The following is a 19,409-nucleotide window of genomic DNA, read 5'->3' as shown; positions in this document are numbered from 1 at the left end:
AACTGTAATAGCTGTAGACTGCAAATATACCATCTGCAACTGTATATGGGTCAGGTAGCCATCTCAGCACTTTGATATGGTTTGTACACATCACAGATATTCCCACCCACTAGAAGTATATTGTCTACACCTGCATTCCATGTATTAATGCACATTTCACCTACTATCTCTGTCATGCATGAATCTCATGCATGTGTGTTCAAGTGTCACTGCAGTCTTGTATAACACTCTACCTCAATTACCAGGTGAGCTCTAGGCACATATCAGTCAAGCAATATGCAGCAGTGGCTCAGTAGCTCAGTTTGATAAATGCTAGGTCTGATGTGCAGTTTGTTACACACAGACCAAGGTTCAAATCCAGTAACAAGTAGTACTAAATATTACTGAAGCAGTTATGTGTTGTCAACAGATGTTTTCCCCACAGGAATTACAGGCAAATAAATGGCTGTAGTAGCCGTTAGAATGGGTTAATAATATGTGTGTTCAGATGTACCAGAGTGTTAACAGCATTGCTCAGCAATGCGATAAGACATCAGAAAATAAAGGTAAGTACAACACTAATAAAAGTTAATACAATAAAAAATGTGTAATCTTGGTATGACTGTATGCCTGATGTGTCTGTGAATGTCTGGTGATAGGCTAACCCCATGCCTGCCAAGGATGGCATGATAGTCATAAACTCTTTGTACTGTGCACAATACATGGATCTCAAGTGTCAAGCTGTCACGGACTGTGATCCCTGTTGCTTAATCCCTCAGTCACATATCTATCATCAACATGATTTATGTCAATAGCACAGTCACACTACATCAGTCCACAGTACACCTTGGTAATCATATATATGTCCCCCCTGACAAGTAATATTCCCTTGTAGTTGTGTACTTGTAGGTGTTACAGCTTGGCCCATACTGTCCCATGTGGATAGCTTGAGAGGTATGTACGTGCAACAGAAGCTATAGGGCACTTGTATGCATAAAGTAAGATCAGACCTGTAGAGTATATAAGAGTACTGTTGCAAACAATATAGCTTATACTGGTATTAACTGACTGTATTTCTGTCTCCCCCCGCCCCTTATCTGCATCATAATTTATTATTGTTATGCATCGGTTATGATTTACTATTAACATATGTTGTTCTCAAAATGTTATGTTGGGCCTTGTGTTTTATTATTGGTATGTATTACAATAGTTGCATACTAACATACCTTGTTGAATTACCTATGGTGTTGGCCTTATGCCATAACTGTTATTGGCATACTGTTGCTATACTGACTGTTATCTTACTTATTGTTGTGTTCCATATGCTATGCAATGTTATGTTACTGGGTTATTTGCAACGTTCTGGCATGCTGCTATAACTAACTAAATGTTCGGTTCATTATTAACCTATACACTTTGAAATACCTCAACAATAGCTTGACTGGGTAGGCCGGTTCCTGGCGATCTGCATACCCTTCCTCAACTGACCGTGGCACTGGGTACCAGCATGTCTGGGACCCAAGCCGGTGCTGCACTCTGCTGGCTCTGCACCACCTATGAGTGGAATCACTTCAGGGAATGAGGCCCGTCACCCCCCCCTAGGAGTGGGCATGGAGGGAGGGTTGACACCCATCAACAGCTACCAGGGATGGTGCTCAGGATCATGCATTATGACTATAAGGATCACCTGCACTGGATTGAGGGCAGACTGGCCAACCTGGAGGGGCAAGATAGTCCTGGCACCCAGCCCCCATCACAGCCACCTTTGGGGTAGTGAAGGAGGAGTGTTGACTGCCCATGGGTGGGGAGCTCAGTCTTACTACTGCTGTCTAGGGGTACATGGCCTCTCTGATTCTACAACACCTTCCCCATCCAAGGTGTTTACTCCTCTCATGTGACACACACCACCCCTGTATACTGTCTTGTCTGTCTTGTCTGTTTGCAAATGCAACCTCTCCTACCCAACTTACCTCCCAGGCATATCTATATCCCTTCCCCAACATTCCACTCTCTCCTTACAAAACATCTTTCTCACAAATAAAAAAAAATATTGCCCCATACGTAGACCTCCATTTTGCACCCACATTCATTGGACACACTTACTTATTACATGAATTAATCAGCATAGTTATGTTGCCCTCACCCCTCTCTCTAGGGTGTGAGGCTCCAAATTCCAAATTATCTACAACCTACACAGCTGTTGCTGTACAAGAATAGGAGAGCTATGGTCCTTTCCTACACCTGTCCTGCACATTCTTACCTGCCTTTCAGTATGTTTTCCCCCTGCTTGCCCCCATTTCACCAATTTCCTATCACCCCTTTTTTCTTTTCTTTTTTTTACAATTAGCACAGGTTTAAGTGGAGCTAAACAGCACACCGCACCACACAAACCTGTGCAAATCTGCTTAAAACCGCATAAAACTGCCTTAATCACCTTCTCTGTTTCTGAAAATGTTAGGCACATCTGCAAAATAATCACCCATGCCAAGTCTCGAACCTGGACCCCTGTCAGCTACAGCATAGTGCATTATTTTCCCAAAAAGGGAAGGCATCACTGATCAGTATTAGCAAAAAATTACGGGCACTCATAAAATTGTCTAAGGCCAGCTTTGAGAGAAAAATTGCACAGGACACTAAGGATAATCACAAGGCTTTCTTTAGTTATGTTAGGAACCTGGGTGGTAATGCCCAGATATGCTCAGAATTAGTCCAAAATGACAAAAAATACACTGAACCCACAGACATTGCCAACATCCTAGCTGACAGGTTCAGAGCAAACTTCTCCCCCCCCCCTCCCCACCAAAAGGGCAAATATCTATCCCAGCAGAGTGCTGCCCCCCTGACATCTCAAGATGCTCAGGTAAGAGCCGCCCTCTCCAAAGCAAAAAACACAGCATCAATGGGACCAGACGGTGTCCCGGGCTGTGTCCTACATGAACTCCAAGAAGAGCTAAACCCAAACATAAAACTACTGTTCATTCTCAGCCTTACTACAGGATATGTGCCCAAAGAGTGGTGTACAGCAACAGTGGTCCCTCTCCATAAAGGTGGTGCCTCAACGGATCCTGGAAACTATCGCCCCATAAGCCTGACTAGCTTAGTCTTCAAAGCTATGGAAAGGATCATCATGGACCTCATAAATAAAGATATTGGGGACCTACAGACATTGGGTCCTACCCAGTTCGGCTTTGTTAAGGGCAGGTCCTGCCTTTTAAACCTGGTTGATTTATTTGAAACAGTCACCAAGGCGATTGACGAGGGGAAGGTGGTCCACACAGCCTACCTGGACCTCGCTAAAGCCTTCGATACAATACCCCACTCCGGCATTATAGATAAGCTCACCAGCTTAAATATAAACCCCTATGTCACTAGATGGATTGCAAACTGGCTCAAGGACAGAACCCACATGGTTAGAATTGCTGGAGCCATGTCAGACTCCAAACTAGTTACAAGTGGTGTCCCACAAGGCTCAGTCCTGGGACCTCTCTTGTTCAGTATATATTTCTTGGATGTACAGGCCAACACGGAAGGACTGTGGCTGACCATGTTCACAGATGACTGCAAACTGGGCACCATAATCGACTCTCCAGCCAACACAAGCATCCTCCAAAAGGGCCTCATAGAAATAGACAACTGGTGCCAGAGCCATGGCCTCAAGCTAAATGCCAAAAAGTGTATAGTCATCCCCTTTGGCAAAAACAAAGTGCCCACAAATTACCACATAGGTGGTAATCCATTAAGTACAGAAGAAGTAATTAGGGACCTGGGGACCCAAGTTGATAGCAATCTCTCATTTGACAACCACGTGGTCAAAGTGGTTAGAAAAACATTTTATATAGCCCACCTAATCATGAAGGGATTCACATCTAGATCAGGAGGTCATCGTGCCTCTTTACTCATCCCTCATCAGGCCCATAATTGAGTACAATGCCCCTTTTGGGATGTACCTTACCAGACACCTGCAGCAACTGGAAAGACCCCAAAAGTACCTCACCAAGAGGATCAAAGGGCTCAAACAGATGCCATATGCTGCCCAGTTAAAGAAACTCCAGCTCTACTCAGTGGCATACCGCCTGTTCAGAGGCTTTCTGTGCCTGACGTATAAAGCCATGTCCAACCCGGAATTAATGGACATGCTGCACCTCAGAAAATCCAAATCCCATCGAGCTACGCACTCGAGAGACTTGAACCTCAGCACTGAAATAAATGGGACATGCTGGAGGGACAGATTCATAACCCAGAGGCTCCCTTCACTCTGGAATAAAATCCCCAGTCCAGGTTAGGCAGAGTCCCTCATTGACTCTCTTCAAGAGGAATTTTGATGAGTGGATGGGAGATCATAGGTTTACCCCGGGTATCACTTCTGTGTCACTGTTAGACAGAGGCACAGTATACTAACCTCGAAAAAGGGCATAGCAAAATAAATTTAAAATGGGTGGTGAAAGCCAAACACATTCTGGCTAGGCTTATAAATTCCCTAGGGCAGATAGCCTAGTATGAACCTATGAACCTATTAGCCCCTTAGGGCAATCAGCTTTGAAATAAAGCAGGTGTTTCCATAAACATATCCTGATTGCCAGTGACACACTGCTTGTACATATAATGTCAAAACTGACAGTATACTTGGCACTGTGATGCAGACACCAAACCAGTACACATCCAAATAAATAATGACAGATGTACTTGAGGCCTGGGATAGCAGGTATAGCTGTCAACTGCACAGATTGTCGCAGAATTTCCACAGTTGTGCTACCTACTTTTGGCACAGTTTTCATAAAATCTATTCTGTGTGCTGAAGAACTTGGGAAGTCAGAACAGATTGAGGTTAGAAAATCATGACAGATAGTTCAGTGTCACATGTCATACCCATCCAAACACACATGCTTATGCAAATCCTGTGTAACAGACTGCATGCATGCACATATATCTTGAAAATACACATGCTGTAGTACTAACTCAGTAGCTCACCCTGTTAAATTCCTGGCATGATGAACATTTTGCCACCCACAGTCCTGGGTTCGAATCCAGTGTATTGCACTTCAATGACATTGTGTTGCACTTCAATGACATGCTTGTGAATACAACAAATAATGACTGAGTCCTGCAATTTTAAGCAGAGCAGGTTGCTGCTACTGCATTCACTGCTACCCATGTTAGCATGTCAAAGACCTGTAGGTAGGGGCACACTGCACAAATATGTATAGGCTTCATAAATGTCACCTACCACTCTCTGAATGTCACTATTACATAACATATGTACCTTAAGCACATGCCTTACCTGGACTGTTATGGATACCCTCACCCTGGCTCTGCTGTAGCAACAGAGCTGACACTGCTCCCTCACTGACACATACAGCTTATTGTCCTTAAATGTGTTCACACTCCCCAGTATGACTTCGGGCAAAACACAGCAGCTGCAACCTGTAACATAAACAACAGTATGTTAAGCTACCTGTTACAAGCCTACCATACCTCACAACCACCTAGAAAAAGGGATCCACACAACACCCGTTCATAAAGTGGTGGGGGCAATGGTCAAGCAGCAGGGACATATGTCATAGTCTTCCCCTACAAACATACACAGCTGATAGACCAGCAGCCACTGCAGCAGCATGCCTATTCTGATGCATATGTCATATGATACTCACATCTGTCTTCCCTCTTACTGACCTCAGCTCACATTAACACTGAACTGCAGCATAATCAGAAAGTCATTTCACAATGGCCAAACATAGCATGCAAAACTGTGGACATACCACATAAATTCCAACAGTGGACAGTATTTTTACCTACCCTCTGCAATGATGTAGTCTCCACACCTCGCTAATGTCCATCTCACAGACTAGGAAATGGGACAAGGCCTACATGAAGGCCTCACATATAGCACTGTTGTGTTATGCCATTGGCTAATGAAAGTACAAACCAGCTGTTCTAGATGCAGTTAGCAAGTCTGAGCCACAGATTGGTGCACAGGCAATTACCTGTTAATAAGCATTACCTGCAAAAGGCAAGCAGCTGCCTATGGTAAACAAGTCTGTGACTTGCTTTACCAAGACAGACTGCGATTTCAGAAGCATTTTTCTTCAGGATTTCTGCACAAAAAGGAGTACAGCACTCTACCAGGTATGTAATAGAAGTACCCATTTAATGAGACACAGATGAGAGGATGCAGTTATGGGGAAGAGGGATTACAACAGTAGGCCTGTAGTATATCTCTGGGAATGACATGTTGGTGATAGTCAGCTGTCCAGTACCTACAGGCATGCCTTTCAACTCTGCCTTCTGTGACATAAATCACAGCTCTGACCCTCTCAGTCCCTCCTACAATGGTCTGCTCCTGTACGAATGCTACTGGATTGTGTGTTAGACAACAGTGACAGTAAGTAATGGTGGACACAGCTGGCATATCACATGATTTACTGTTATTCATCTCTTCGCAGTCTGTGAATGTCTAGGTCACTGCTTAGTTGACATTCGTATCTAATTTGAGAGCTATGGCTAGCATACCTGGTGACCCCCTACAGCAGGGCTTCAGGTCATAGCCAGTAGTAGTGGGGGGGTAGACAGGCCCAACCTCAGTGACAGAGTGTAAATATTGATCATACAAAGTAAGAAATGACTACAGTAAAAGATATTATTGTAGCATTACTGTTTTCTGATGGTTCTGGCGTGAGATAGCCAGATTCCCCACAGTTTGAGAGCAACCATTAAGTATTGTCCAACTGTTTGCCAGACAACCAAAAGTTTCTGGCAAAGGGTCCACATATATCAGGCACATGTACAGATTCCACAAACATCTGTGTACTGTAGAAGTCAGACACCTACAGGGAAGATATCCTACAGCACATTTGCAGTGCTGCCTGTCATTGTGTCACACGGGTGTTGCTGGACTGTCACCATATACTATACTCACATATTTGTCGGACAGTGGCTGTATGACATGGTACTGGGACATTGCCCATAGGGGACACACCACAGTAGATGGAGTTGATGGAAGTTGAGACATACAACACACTCTGTCACAGCACACAGGGACATAATCAGTATTGCCACTATGTTGCTGATAGCCACATACATACTGTGCTGACAGATGGCAGAGTATGATGTGTGAGTTAGCGGAGGACAGTGCTGGCTAACTTGAATATTCAGGGTGCATACAGAGTGGAGAACAATGTGTGTGGTCCTGTGATGTGTTCCACTCTTCTTGTCTTTCGGAAAGGATGTATAGATGGAGGCACCCATCATTTTCAGATGTGGAAAATGATGGGATCCTGGATGGCCTCAGACTGCATCACAACATACTACTGTCCAGGAGTTGCCAGAATCTTGAACAATGTGCTCATTGTGGACTCACCTCATCACAGCAGTAAACCAAGTAAGGCTACAGGAAAGAAGCTATGAGCAGGTCCGACCACTAAGCAATAGATAAGATAAATGCTGCACTGCAAAGGGCCACTGCTGTAGCCAGGGACCTTGCCACCACCGGTGGAGGGCCTGCAGCAGAACAACCACTTTTAGACTCAGAGGAATTTCTGGCAAACCTAGGATCAACCACCAGCTTCCAAGCATCCATCACCCCATGTGTTGTGGAGGTGGGTGCCACAGCTTACACAGCAGAGGAGCATCCAGATAAGCCTCCTGTGTTTATCACTGTAATACTGTATCAGTCATCATGGCAGCTTTTGCATACCAGTACATGGATGTCAGGTCAATCTGCATTTGGGGGGGTTGTTTGTAATGCACACTTGTGCACACATACTCACAATGTCAACAATGTAGGCAGTATCACAATTCCTACTGTACATGTTGATATACGCACATATTATCCTGTAAAAATGCCACATTTGTTTTTGCTGACAATACCTCTTCCTCACATTTCCATAGGTACATCAGGTGTGGCCAGAGTCCAACATCCTGTAGCTGGTGAGTGTGAAACTGTTCTTGTATGGATCATATATACCCTAAGAATGTTAAGGGCTGCCATTTTGCTGTAAACACAACTGTTATGCTTAGCCAGAGTACAATACTTGTATGTTCAGTTTTGGAGGGGTTAACTGAAGTGCATTGAATCAGTAATCACAGTAGTGTATTTGCAGGAGATGTAACATATTTGCACTTATTTTTGTGAAGGTCTATGCAGTCTGCTATACATGGGGGCAATACAATAGTATGGTCAAGATGGGTGCACTGTGTTTTAAACATTAACCAGATGTAGCTGCAGTGCATGATATTAAGGGCCTGTCTTGTCTCTGTATGTTGTAGTCTGCTTGTGTGTTGTGCATGGGATCAGAAATAAGATGTGGTATGTATAATGCAGTTGTGGCACCTCACCTGTATGTGTGTGTGTGTGTGTGTGTGTGTGTGTGTGTGTGTGTGTGTGTGTGTGTACGTGGATCACCAGACATAATAGTGCAGGTATTAATGTACTTATGCTGTCTTCCTCCTTACCAATGACCATGGGGGTTGGAGTGTGTCTCTGTCACAACCTGATGTCAGTGTCACATTGGACTATGATAATAATGGTGGCCATAATGAGACACAGGTGGGTTGTTGGGGGCTGAATCTGTGCCATGGGTTGACATCCCACTTCCCCCCCCAATATCCCCACACACAGTCATTATGCCCACACATACCCAGTCCACTGCAATCACAGATATTGGACAGTCAGAGTGTGGCAGCATTGAACAGGAGAGTGTGGCAACTATGGCATCAGTGAGTGTAGACACCATCCACAGCCAGAGAGTTGGCAAGGTCCCACACAGGCAGATTGACAGAGGTGCTCAAATGAAGACTGCTGCCCATCCACCAGCTGTCAGGCATCACATCAAGAATCACTCGACACATGTTTCGGTCCATCATGGAGGCAAAGGTATGTTCCAAAAGCAATGCCAGATGGGTTCTCAGGATCATGGATGCATTACTGTCTGACATCCATGACTCCTTCCACCACATTGGTGACACCATGCCTCGTTTCACTGATGTAGTGCACAGGCAGTCGGTTGAGACATTGTCAGTCCTTGGCCATACATTGTCTGTGCTAGAACATGTGGTGGGAGTAGGACATCAGACACATGGCCATAGGTCAGCAGCAACATCTGCTGAGAGTCCACGTGGCCATGCACACTCATGCCCCCATAGTGGCAGTACCTCCAGCTCTACAGAAGGAGGGTGCTGCCCACACCAGGACATGGCAGACCATGGGCACATGGTCCTGGGTGGTCCCGTGAGGGACACGGGCCCAGCAGACACCAGTCACTGACATCAACTAGTACTGCATTCGACCCTGGGCATGGTGGTGCCAGTGCCACTCCTGGCAGAGCCAGTTCATGTGTTCATGGCTGGAGATGGTGAACTGTACAGTCTGCCATGTACAGTCCAACATACCCACATGTAGGGCTAGCACATGGCTTGACTGTGTATGCGCACACACTCATACATCACTGCCCCATTCAGGTCACCAACAGACACACACAGCACCTCTCCATGGCCCAGCTGACCAGCACCCTTTCCTGACTCCCACACATGATGTCAACTGTTTGGTACAGCCTAGGCCTCTGGTACCCCTACACCAAACCCAGTGCATGTGATGATACCTGTGCCACATCCCTGCCATCCATACCATCGATACAGGGACATGCAAATACATGTCTGATGCACAGGGTGACTATAGTACATTACATGACATTGTTTAGTGTGGTTGTGGTATGCCATGACAGGTGCTGCATGCTGGCATGTGTCATGAGTACACATCAAAGTGTTTCTACCTTTGTTGCATGATGTTAGATTGTCAGTGGTGGCTATGCAGTGGAGTCTTGGTGGCAATACAGTGGCTCAGGATGGCATGGTAGCAAAGCAGAAATATGACATTAGCAAGGTATGGCTGTATATGTGCATTGATATAGGTACATATGTGTAGAACAGTGTGTCAGGGGCAATGGGGGTGGACAGCATAATCCTGCATACATAGCCCATGACAAGGCATGCTACTCTTGATATGTGTCACCTGGGTGTTCTGTACCTACAAATATAGGCGGTGGAAGATAGCATTTATGTCTAGGTATATATTGGCTATTTAGGGGCAGCAGGTACTCACAGGGCCTTAAAATGTATAACCATTGCACGTACATAGGCAAGACAGACACACTACTGTGGGGGGGTATAGTTACACATACACCCACAGACACAGAGTTGCCCTTTCTGAGATTAGAACCCCTACTTATCTAGTAGTATATACTATAGCATTAAGTACTTATCACATGCACCACGGAGCTTATGTACTTTACGTGTGTTTGCCACTGCTGTTAAGGTGGATTACATCAGCAGGCCCTGTAAAGGAGGTCAATGGGGGGTTGAAAGGGCCTCAAAATGTATAACCATTCACACAGATAGGCGAGACAGACACAGTGATGCAAGGGATTATATTTACACACACACACACACACACACACACACACACACACACACACACACACACACACACACACACACTCACTCACAGAGTTGCCCTTTCTGAAATTAGAACCCCTGCCTATCTGGTAGTATATATTATAGCAATAAGTACCTATATAATGCACCATGAAGCTTATGTGATTTGAGAGTATCTGCCAGTGCTGTTAAGGTGGATGAAATCAGCAGCTGTTGACGGGGAGGCCACTGTTGTGGAGGATGCTAGTCACAGGGCCATAAAATGATTGAACATTGCATAAGCATATCCCTGATCAGCATGTCTGTACTACTGTATTGGAAATATCTACACACACACACACACACACACACACACACACACACACACACACACACACACACACACACACACACACACACACAAGGTGGCTGATGTCAGATTAGAACCCCTACCTATCTACTATTACACACTACAGCTCACAGTAATAGTTGCCTGTGCCACTGGTTACATTTAGTGTATAAGTGGCTGCAGCACTACATCACTCTGCACCTTTATGTGTGTGTGTGTGTGTGTGTGTGTGTGTATATGTGTATATATATATATATATATATATATATATATATATATATATATATATATATATATTATCCTTATCTCTCTCTCTCTATATATATATATATATATATATATACATATATATATATATATACATATAGATATCTAGATACATATGTAAATATATATATATATATATATATATATATATATATATATATGTGTGTGTGTGTGTGTGTGTGTGTAAGTGCCACATACTGATAGATAAGGGTAATCATGTCTGAGGTGCATAGGGAGAGACAGATACATATACATAGCTGTCTGTATGCACGGGATATATTCACGTCTGAGTTCATTAGGCAGATGAGTCATCAGACATGGGCTGACATTAGCTAAGTGTAGGAGCATGCCCTGTGTGACCATCAGTACATCCAAGGTGACTCCAGACCAGACTTACCTGAAATCCAGTCCAAGATATTGTGTGCTACAGCCAATTAGCTGCTGCACCTAATTCAACAGTCCAGCACCTCACTGATATTGAGTCCAAGGGATTCCCTGACTGTGAGCTGCACATAATATCTGAATCATATGTGGGGTGTGTACAGATTGTAATAGACTGTACAGGGTTTTGCATCATATGTCTGGTATGTTTTACATAGCATTATGATTTCCAGGTACATCAGTGGCAAATCATTATAGATTGATGTTAGGAACTGATGAAAGACATTTGAGTTGCTGACTCTATACACAGCAGGGAACACATGCTACTGCATGACCTGTTATTCTCTGCACTTTCTACTTTAGTCTGGCCACTAGTTAATCCTTCCCCTTATATGCGGGACTTTGTCCCACTTCTGTTCATGGCTTTGTGCATATTGCCTGCTCTAAGTAGTTGTAGGTATGCCATGACTAGGGTACATGATGTAACACCACACACAGGGTTACAGAATTCACACCTCTAACTGTACATGTTTAGCAGGATGTCCAGCATTCCGCCCCATATGTCTGCTCTGCTCCTCAGACAGTTGTGTTTTATTGGTAATATACTACTACATGGTGCCCACTGACCTGTTATAGGTACTGACACAGCTACTCTGACTTGTTACACTCTGCTGTTATACTAGCCACTTTCTAGGTTACTCAGAGCATGGGTAATTTCCATAGCTGTGGCCCCCTGTTCCTCCATTGTCTTTGGCTTTGTCCAGCTTTCTTGCAGTAACAAATAGTGACATACGGACAGTCTGTGGAACTCCTACCATAGGAGTACCTCACATGCAAAATTGTAGGTGCAGCCGGCTTTGAACCATGAACACCATCAACCATGCTAATGTACTAAGCCCACTGAGCCACACCAGCCACCAGAAAGTGAAGTTTAGTTTTGACCCTTGCATATTGAGGAAATAGAACATGTCACCAGGTTGTTTGGGACAGCCCTCGGATTGTGTGGTCTGCTGGTATAACCTTGCAAACATACTGTTACTGCAGTTGTCTGAGAACATAACTGTGCTGGAGGTTGGGGACACTAGCATTGACAGTCATGTGTCTTTCCTATGACCCCACTGTTTGGCAATTCCCTCACATAGTTCAGTGGGTTTTGCTGCCTTGTGGCCTACTGCATGTTATTGGGCAGCCAGCATTGGACAGAGAGTTCCTGTTGTCACACATAGCTGTTAGTTCTCTGCAGGTAGCCCAGTAGCCCACTCTATTCCCTTGTATACATGCAGCAGGTCCATACATATGCTTCCATAGTCTAGTACCCCATACATTTGTTGTAAAGAAGAGTGACTTACCTTGTGACTGCAACAGTTGAGATAAGTGTGCTTCAGGGCTGACTCTGTCTGATACATGCAGTACACAGTCAATACATGGTAAGGTACAGGTTGTGTGGTGTAGCTGACATCCTTTTTACTATGTATGTGAGTCAGAGTGAGGTGTCAGTCCCTTGGACCCTAGGTTGCCAGTGCATGTGCTATGCGTTGCCTTTTTGCCAAGGTCATGGCATACTGGGCACACCTAAGTCTGCCTACAGGGACAGATTTAGGTGGTTCCTCCTCCGAGTCCCCCTGTGGCTGTAGTTGTGGGGACCTTGGCAATGGTGAGGGGCTGCGTGTCCCTTCCCTGTGAGGATCCTGCCACAGCTGCTTCCACAGGATCATTTTGTGTAGCATGGCACATACTGTGAACATCTGTGCACATGTGGCTGGAGAGTACTGCAGGGCTCCAAAAGATATATTGAGGCAACAGAACAATGACTTGAGCAGCCCAAAGACAGGCTCTATAATGTTCTTACTTTGTGCGTGTGCCTCATTATGACATTCTTTGGTAGGTGCGTATGCATTTCTGATGGGTGTTATCATCCACGGTCCCAGTGCATAGACCGCATCCCCCAGTAGATGGGCGTATGGCATGTCCCCCCTGGCAAACATCTGGTACAGCTGTGATGCATGCCAGATATGGGAGTCATGGTAACTTTCAGGGCTGCTGGCACACACACTCATGATAATGCCCTGGGAATTGTACATGACCTGGCAGTTGATGGAGTGATATCCCTTGTGGTTGAAGTAGACATTACCCTCCTCACCAGGTGGTGCTTTGACATGGACATGAGTACAGTCTATGGTACCTAGTACCTCAGGGTAGTGTGCTACATGGTGGAAGAGACACATACTACTGGCCCTCTCCTCAGGGGTGCAGGGTAAATAAATGTGCTCACTGGCATGTGTTTGCATGGCAGCCAGGAACTGGTGGAGTACCCTGGGATGCAGATGCCTGTGAGACCCCCTTTGAAAAGTATCTGTGGCTAGTATTCTAAGGACTACACATAACTTTGTTTCCACTGGGATGGGTTCCCCTCTGTTGGCTCTGGGTCTGAGTTGAGGGTGGCAAAACTGGGTGAGTTCTTGTAGTATGTCCCTGACCACCCTGTAGTGCTCTACAATCTCCAGCTCATGCAGCTCCTGGAAGGTTACCCTGGGTCTGAACACATTTCTCCATCTCAGTCTATGCCTATTGTCAGCATCAGCATTAGCACTGACTTCACCCTCTAGCACATACAGCTGTAGCAGAACAGCAGCAGCCTCTAGCATTCTGTCAGTTCAAATTCCCAAGTCTGTACTCCAATGGTGCAGAGTATGTGGGAAAAATCAGATTGTATGGTGTATGCATACTTTATAGTGGTGTGCTGCAGATGCAGCCTGTGTGATTGGCTAACTATGATGCATTCTACTTGCCAGGTATAGCACTGAAGAGTTTGAATGGCCCAGTGTCAGTGGAACAGGGATTATCAGTCATTTATACATGATTCTCTTTTCCAGGCTATTTCCTTTATTTTCTTTAAATGCTTTCCCTGTTAAGCACTGTGGTGTGCAAACCCACAAAGCTGGTGTACAAACTGCTCAGCAGTTTGGTCACACCCCCATGTATGGGCACCCTCAGCATAGCTTAAACCAGCTAAAACACATGCCCTGCAGCTAAACAAAGCTTAGCAGCACTAGACATGCACCCCCCCCGCTCAGCTAAGCTGAGCAGTGTGCAAATGGGAGCCACGGAGCTCCAATCTGCTTAAACTTATAGTGACACACTCCCTTTTTATGTCAGCTACCTGTTCTGCTGACACAAACATGGTTCTAGGGCTATACGGGTTTTATCTGTGGACATAGAGGCCCATTTTTGCTATTTAGTAACCCCAGCTCATTTGTATACAGATCCTTGTACATAACCTGGATGCTTCACTATTCCAGGGCCTGCCTCCTTAGCAACCACTGAAATCTACCATTGTACATACTGCATGCAGGGTCCTATAATGCAGTATTCTCACATATGTCTTATTTTTAGTTTTTAAACATTTTAATTTTTTTTCATAATGGCATTTTTGCGCATTGCTCTGCACCGTGTAAACATAATATGGGTATTTAAAACAGCTATTATTTTATATTATTTTGTATTAGTTTTTGGACTCACAGGGCATAGTTCTGCATATATATGTGCCTAAAATAAAATTTCTGACCTTCTAATTGGGCTTTTAAAGCCCCTGATCAATTTTTACATGTCTGTATATGGATATTTTCCGTGCACACTTCTGACACCAACACAGGTTCTGCCCAGATACCTAAATGCTTCCTGGATCACAAAACACCCTCATTTGCATGCATTTCACCTGCTTGTGAGGTAATTTGCATGCCACGGATACTTCCATGTCCGCACGTTCATTCACGTCTGCTCTGTTTACTGGATCACACAGCTGCTGGTTTCCAAGTTAAATCCATGCCTGTCTGCCTACATGGAAAATAACTCCATGTAGGGTTTATTGAATGTATATATTTCTTGAACAACTTTATATCTACATCTACCTAAACAACAGAAGTATTCATAAGGTAAGCATAACCATTTAATTCTCAGAGTCAAGCAATATATTAAGCAGCATTGTTCTATTTTTCATAATAAAGGGTGAAAATTAATACCAAAACATCGATTACTTCTTGGAAACCAATTTGCCTTACTCTACTTTTTCATAATAATGGGACCCAAGTAATACCAATATGTTCATTACTTCAAACACAAATCAGCCTGCACGATAAGTGATACAATGTCCACTGCTTCATAAACAATTATTTATCCTACCACAGATGAATGATAGTAAGTAGAATCATGACATTTCAAAGGTGGCAGTGGAATACCTAAGTAAAGGGGAAATAGCCAGCATGCAAACTGAGAATCAGTAAAATAAAATAAATAAATAATAATATGCATGTGTACTCAATGGACAAATTAGATATTTTCCACATTTCCTGAGACATCTTGTGATGTTTTAAATCCTTATTTTATGTTACAGCATTTCTGAAAGTATTATTTAACTATCTGTATATAAAGATGCAGTTCTAATATTTCAGGTCTACTACATCTGTTTGCAAATAAACTAATCAAAGACAAGACAACTGAATCCAGGAGGCTGAGCAAAAAATTCTGAAAAGCAATAATTTAAAACTGCATCCGTCAAAAATGCAAAAAGCGTAACATATAGAATTACCCACAGAGCTTTTTTTTTGAGGAGGCAACCCCCACAACACAGAAAGGATGCAACAACCCTTATATTCCATAACCCTAACCCCAAGCCCACCCTCATCCCTAAGCCTGAAACCAACTCTGATACAACCATAGCCTTAAGGAAAACTAAAATTAACATCTGTTACAGCATCTGTATGGCTTATTGATTTAATCACCTCAGCCAAATAAATAATCTAGGAGTTAACTAAGACCTGAATCCAAATCAGTCAATTATTTAAAAATTAATGGAGGTGTTTGCAAATGGTTAGTTGTGTGCCAGCTCATAGTGGATCTATCAACATATTCTTTTTCTGCACAATCTGTGACTTTTGGAAACATTTCTATACCATTCACAGATAAGGGATTTGTATAGTATAAATGGTAAGATGAAAACACAAGTAGACAGACAGTCAAATAGAAAGATACATGCAGTGAGATACAAATAACTAGGAATAATGACAGAGTAACTTGGAAACAGCATAATATAATTTTATTTGAGAAACTGTCTGAAAAACATTTCAGTGCTCCAGACTCCCCAAATTCTGAGTGCACCACTCAGACAATGTGATTTAGATGTTTACTACTACTTTGCTAAAGCAAAAAAGGATTAAAAATGGAGTACTTCACCATGCATGAAAAAATGGTTATACACATAAATACACATCATTCTGACAAGGAAATGTGGACTAATGATGAAAATCAGGGCAGTTTGCCAGCATCTCCTTGGTTGTCCCCTGACTGACATTAAATGCATTAGTGAATTTACTACAAAGGAATTGCATGCATTCTTGTTACTTTAGCTGGTTGCTGACTATGATGGTAGGCATGGAATGTGCCAGTAACAAATGTCATTTCCAGCATGCATGTTTTTTATGACATAAGATGTGGAGATATTTGCATGTACAGAGCACATGACCATATCAGTGGTTATCACTTCTTCATGAATGGTAGGTTTGGAAGGGGACTGTCCCCTGCATATACATGCTGCTGATGCTCAAATACTTTAAGCTGTCTTGTTTAAGGAGAAACTTAATGCTCAGCAACTTAATTGCAGTGGATTATTTCTGGTGTATAATGATACATTGTGTTGCTAAACTGAGAACCTTGTAACACAGTATGCTGAATAGTTGTCATTATTAATGCAACTAATAATACATTAATAGACCTTATAAAGAAAGCCAGTCACCAATTTGTAAAGTGAATGATTTTGTATCCACTCTCTGTTGTCTATTTGAGATTCATGGAATAATGCATTGTATGTTTAGCTGTTAAAACTAATTTTAAATAAGGATACAAATTAAATCACAATGTCCTTTCTAACAACAATTTTCCATTTGATTAAACAGGGAAACAATTTAATGATGGTGACACTTTCTGGACAACAGCGCAGTGCATAACTTTTTGTAAGTGCATTGGAAATACCCTTGATTGCATAAAGAAGTCTTGCACATTAAGTGAAAGGTGCCAGTCTGCAGCAAAGCTATTCTCATGCCAACCTGCAGAGATTGAGACGTGTTCCATTACTGGAGATGGACATTATACAACATTTGACAGCAAATATTTCAGCTTCCAAGGAACATGTACCTATATCCTATCTGTACTTTGTGGGAATTATTCTGTATTTCCCTACTACAGAATTGAAGTGAGAAATGAAAACAAAGGCGGTAACATAATGTCCAAAATTGTCCGACTATTTGTGTATGAAACTGAAATTATATTGGACAGTGAAAATAACAAAATTACAGTGAGTATAAAATATTTTACTTGTTTATGTATTAACCCAATGAACAGTAACTGTTTTCAGGAACCTCAGAGCAAAATAAAGCAATCCATATAAATTAACATATAAATTGTACAAATCATACTTGGGTAATGAGAAATCATTCAGACGATGTCCAAAAGATAGCTAGCACTATTTATACCGCAGCTATATGCAAATCGTATGTAGTATTTGTTTGAAAAACAATAATACAAAAAAAAAAAAAAAAACAGAGAATGATTTCCTAAGGCAGATATTGTAGCTTACACTGACTTATCCTGATCAGTTACTGATGTTGCTCTAGTTACATCTGTAGCTGTCATTTCATTATTAAATTAGCCCTGCTGACCTTAAGACAACTGTCCACTTTTTCCCATTCCTGTCTCAATGCGTGCTAAACTATATTATGCTCAGCAAGTGGGTTTTCACTTTACACTGTGGAATAGCGTGATATCTGAAAGTGCTTCATGCAGCCAGTGAGCAGTTAAAGAGTCCAGAAATCGGTAATTGATGACCTGCACCCAGAGACTTACTATATTAGCATGCACCTACTTATAGTGACACCAAAATGGCAGAACACATATAAAATCAAATGTGCTCAACTCTCATTGGTGCCTTTATATATATCTCTCTCTTTCTGTTAGGTATGATATTACTTAGCTCTTGGCCACTATCAGTAAGATGTAATTCCTAAAGAACAAAACACATTCCCCTTCTGATCAGTGAATACAATGCATCAGTGGTTTGCCTTCATGCAGTCCTGTATAATATATTCTTATGCAAACCATACTATGCAAACACCTTCCCTTATTTCAAAAGACCACAGAGCTTCCTAAGTAAAAAAAAAAAAATCGCACAACTAAACCCTTTGTTCATTCTTGTTTGTCATGACAGACTTTGTCCTATTAGATTCCATCAGTTTCAAATACCCTCCCTAGAGCACTCAGTCTTCATCCTACCATTAACAGGACCCATTGTTGTGATAAATGAACATACCATGAGTTTTTTGATGTTCCCATGGAAGCTGCCATTATTTAACACGAAAGCTCTGGAGTAAAATAAATAATATCTCTGCTAGAAATCCACCTAAAGAGCATTTTTCTTTTGGCCAAATTCCTTGCTCTACTGAAAACCTCTTGCCTGCTGATTTTCTCAAAACAATTCTCCAGTCCACATCGTCTTCCACAAAATTTCACCCAAATGGCCCAGAATACTTCCCACCCTTCTAATTCTCTAAAATGACAAGCAAACATATTGCACATCTAGTAAAAGAGAGTCTTCTAGACTATATCTCTGTCTCTGATATGCTCTGCCCTTGGTTTCTCTATTAGTTAGAGATTTATTTCATAGTCACCCTATTAAAATACATCTACAGCCTTAGCCTCACAGCCAGTACCATGCCCTCTGTCTAGAAATTTATTTTTGTCAGATGTGTAAAAAAGATCACAAACCCTCTTTAGCCACCCAATTTCTTCCCATCTAAATACTTTCTACACTTGGTAAAATACTTGAGAAAAATCATTTAAAACCAACTCACCACTTACTTTGACAAATAGCACTTATTTTCTCCGAAACAGCATGGCTGCTGGTCAAATAGAAGTACCAAGATGGCTCAATAGACACTCACAGATGATATTCGCACTAACATGGATAAAGATAACCTCACTG

The sequence above is a fragment of the Protopterus annectens genome, chromosome 8.part0 (genome assembly GCF_019279795.1).
Source record: "Protopterus annectens isolate FY-2018-M chromosome 8.part0, PAN1.0, whole genome shotgun sequence".
Taxonomy (NCBI): Eukaryota; Metazoa; Chordata; order Ceratodontiformes; family Protopteridae; genus Protopterus; species Protopterus annectens.
This window is presented reverse-complemented; position numbering follows the sequence as displayed.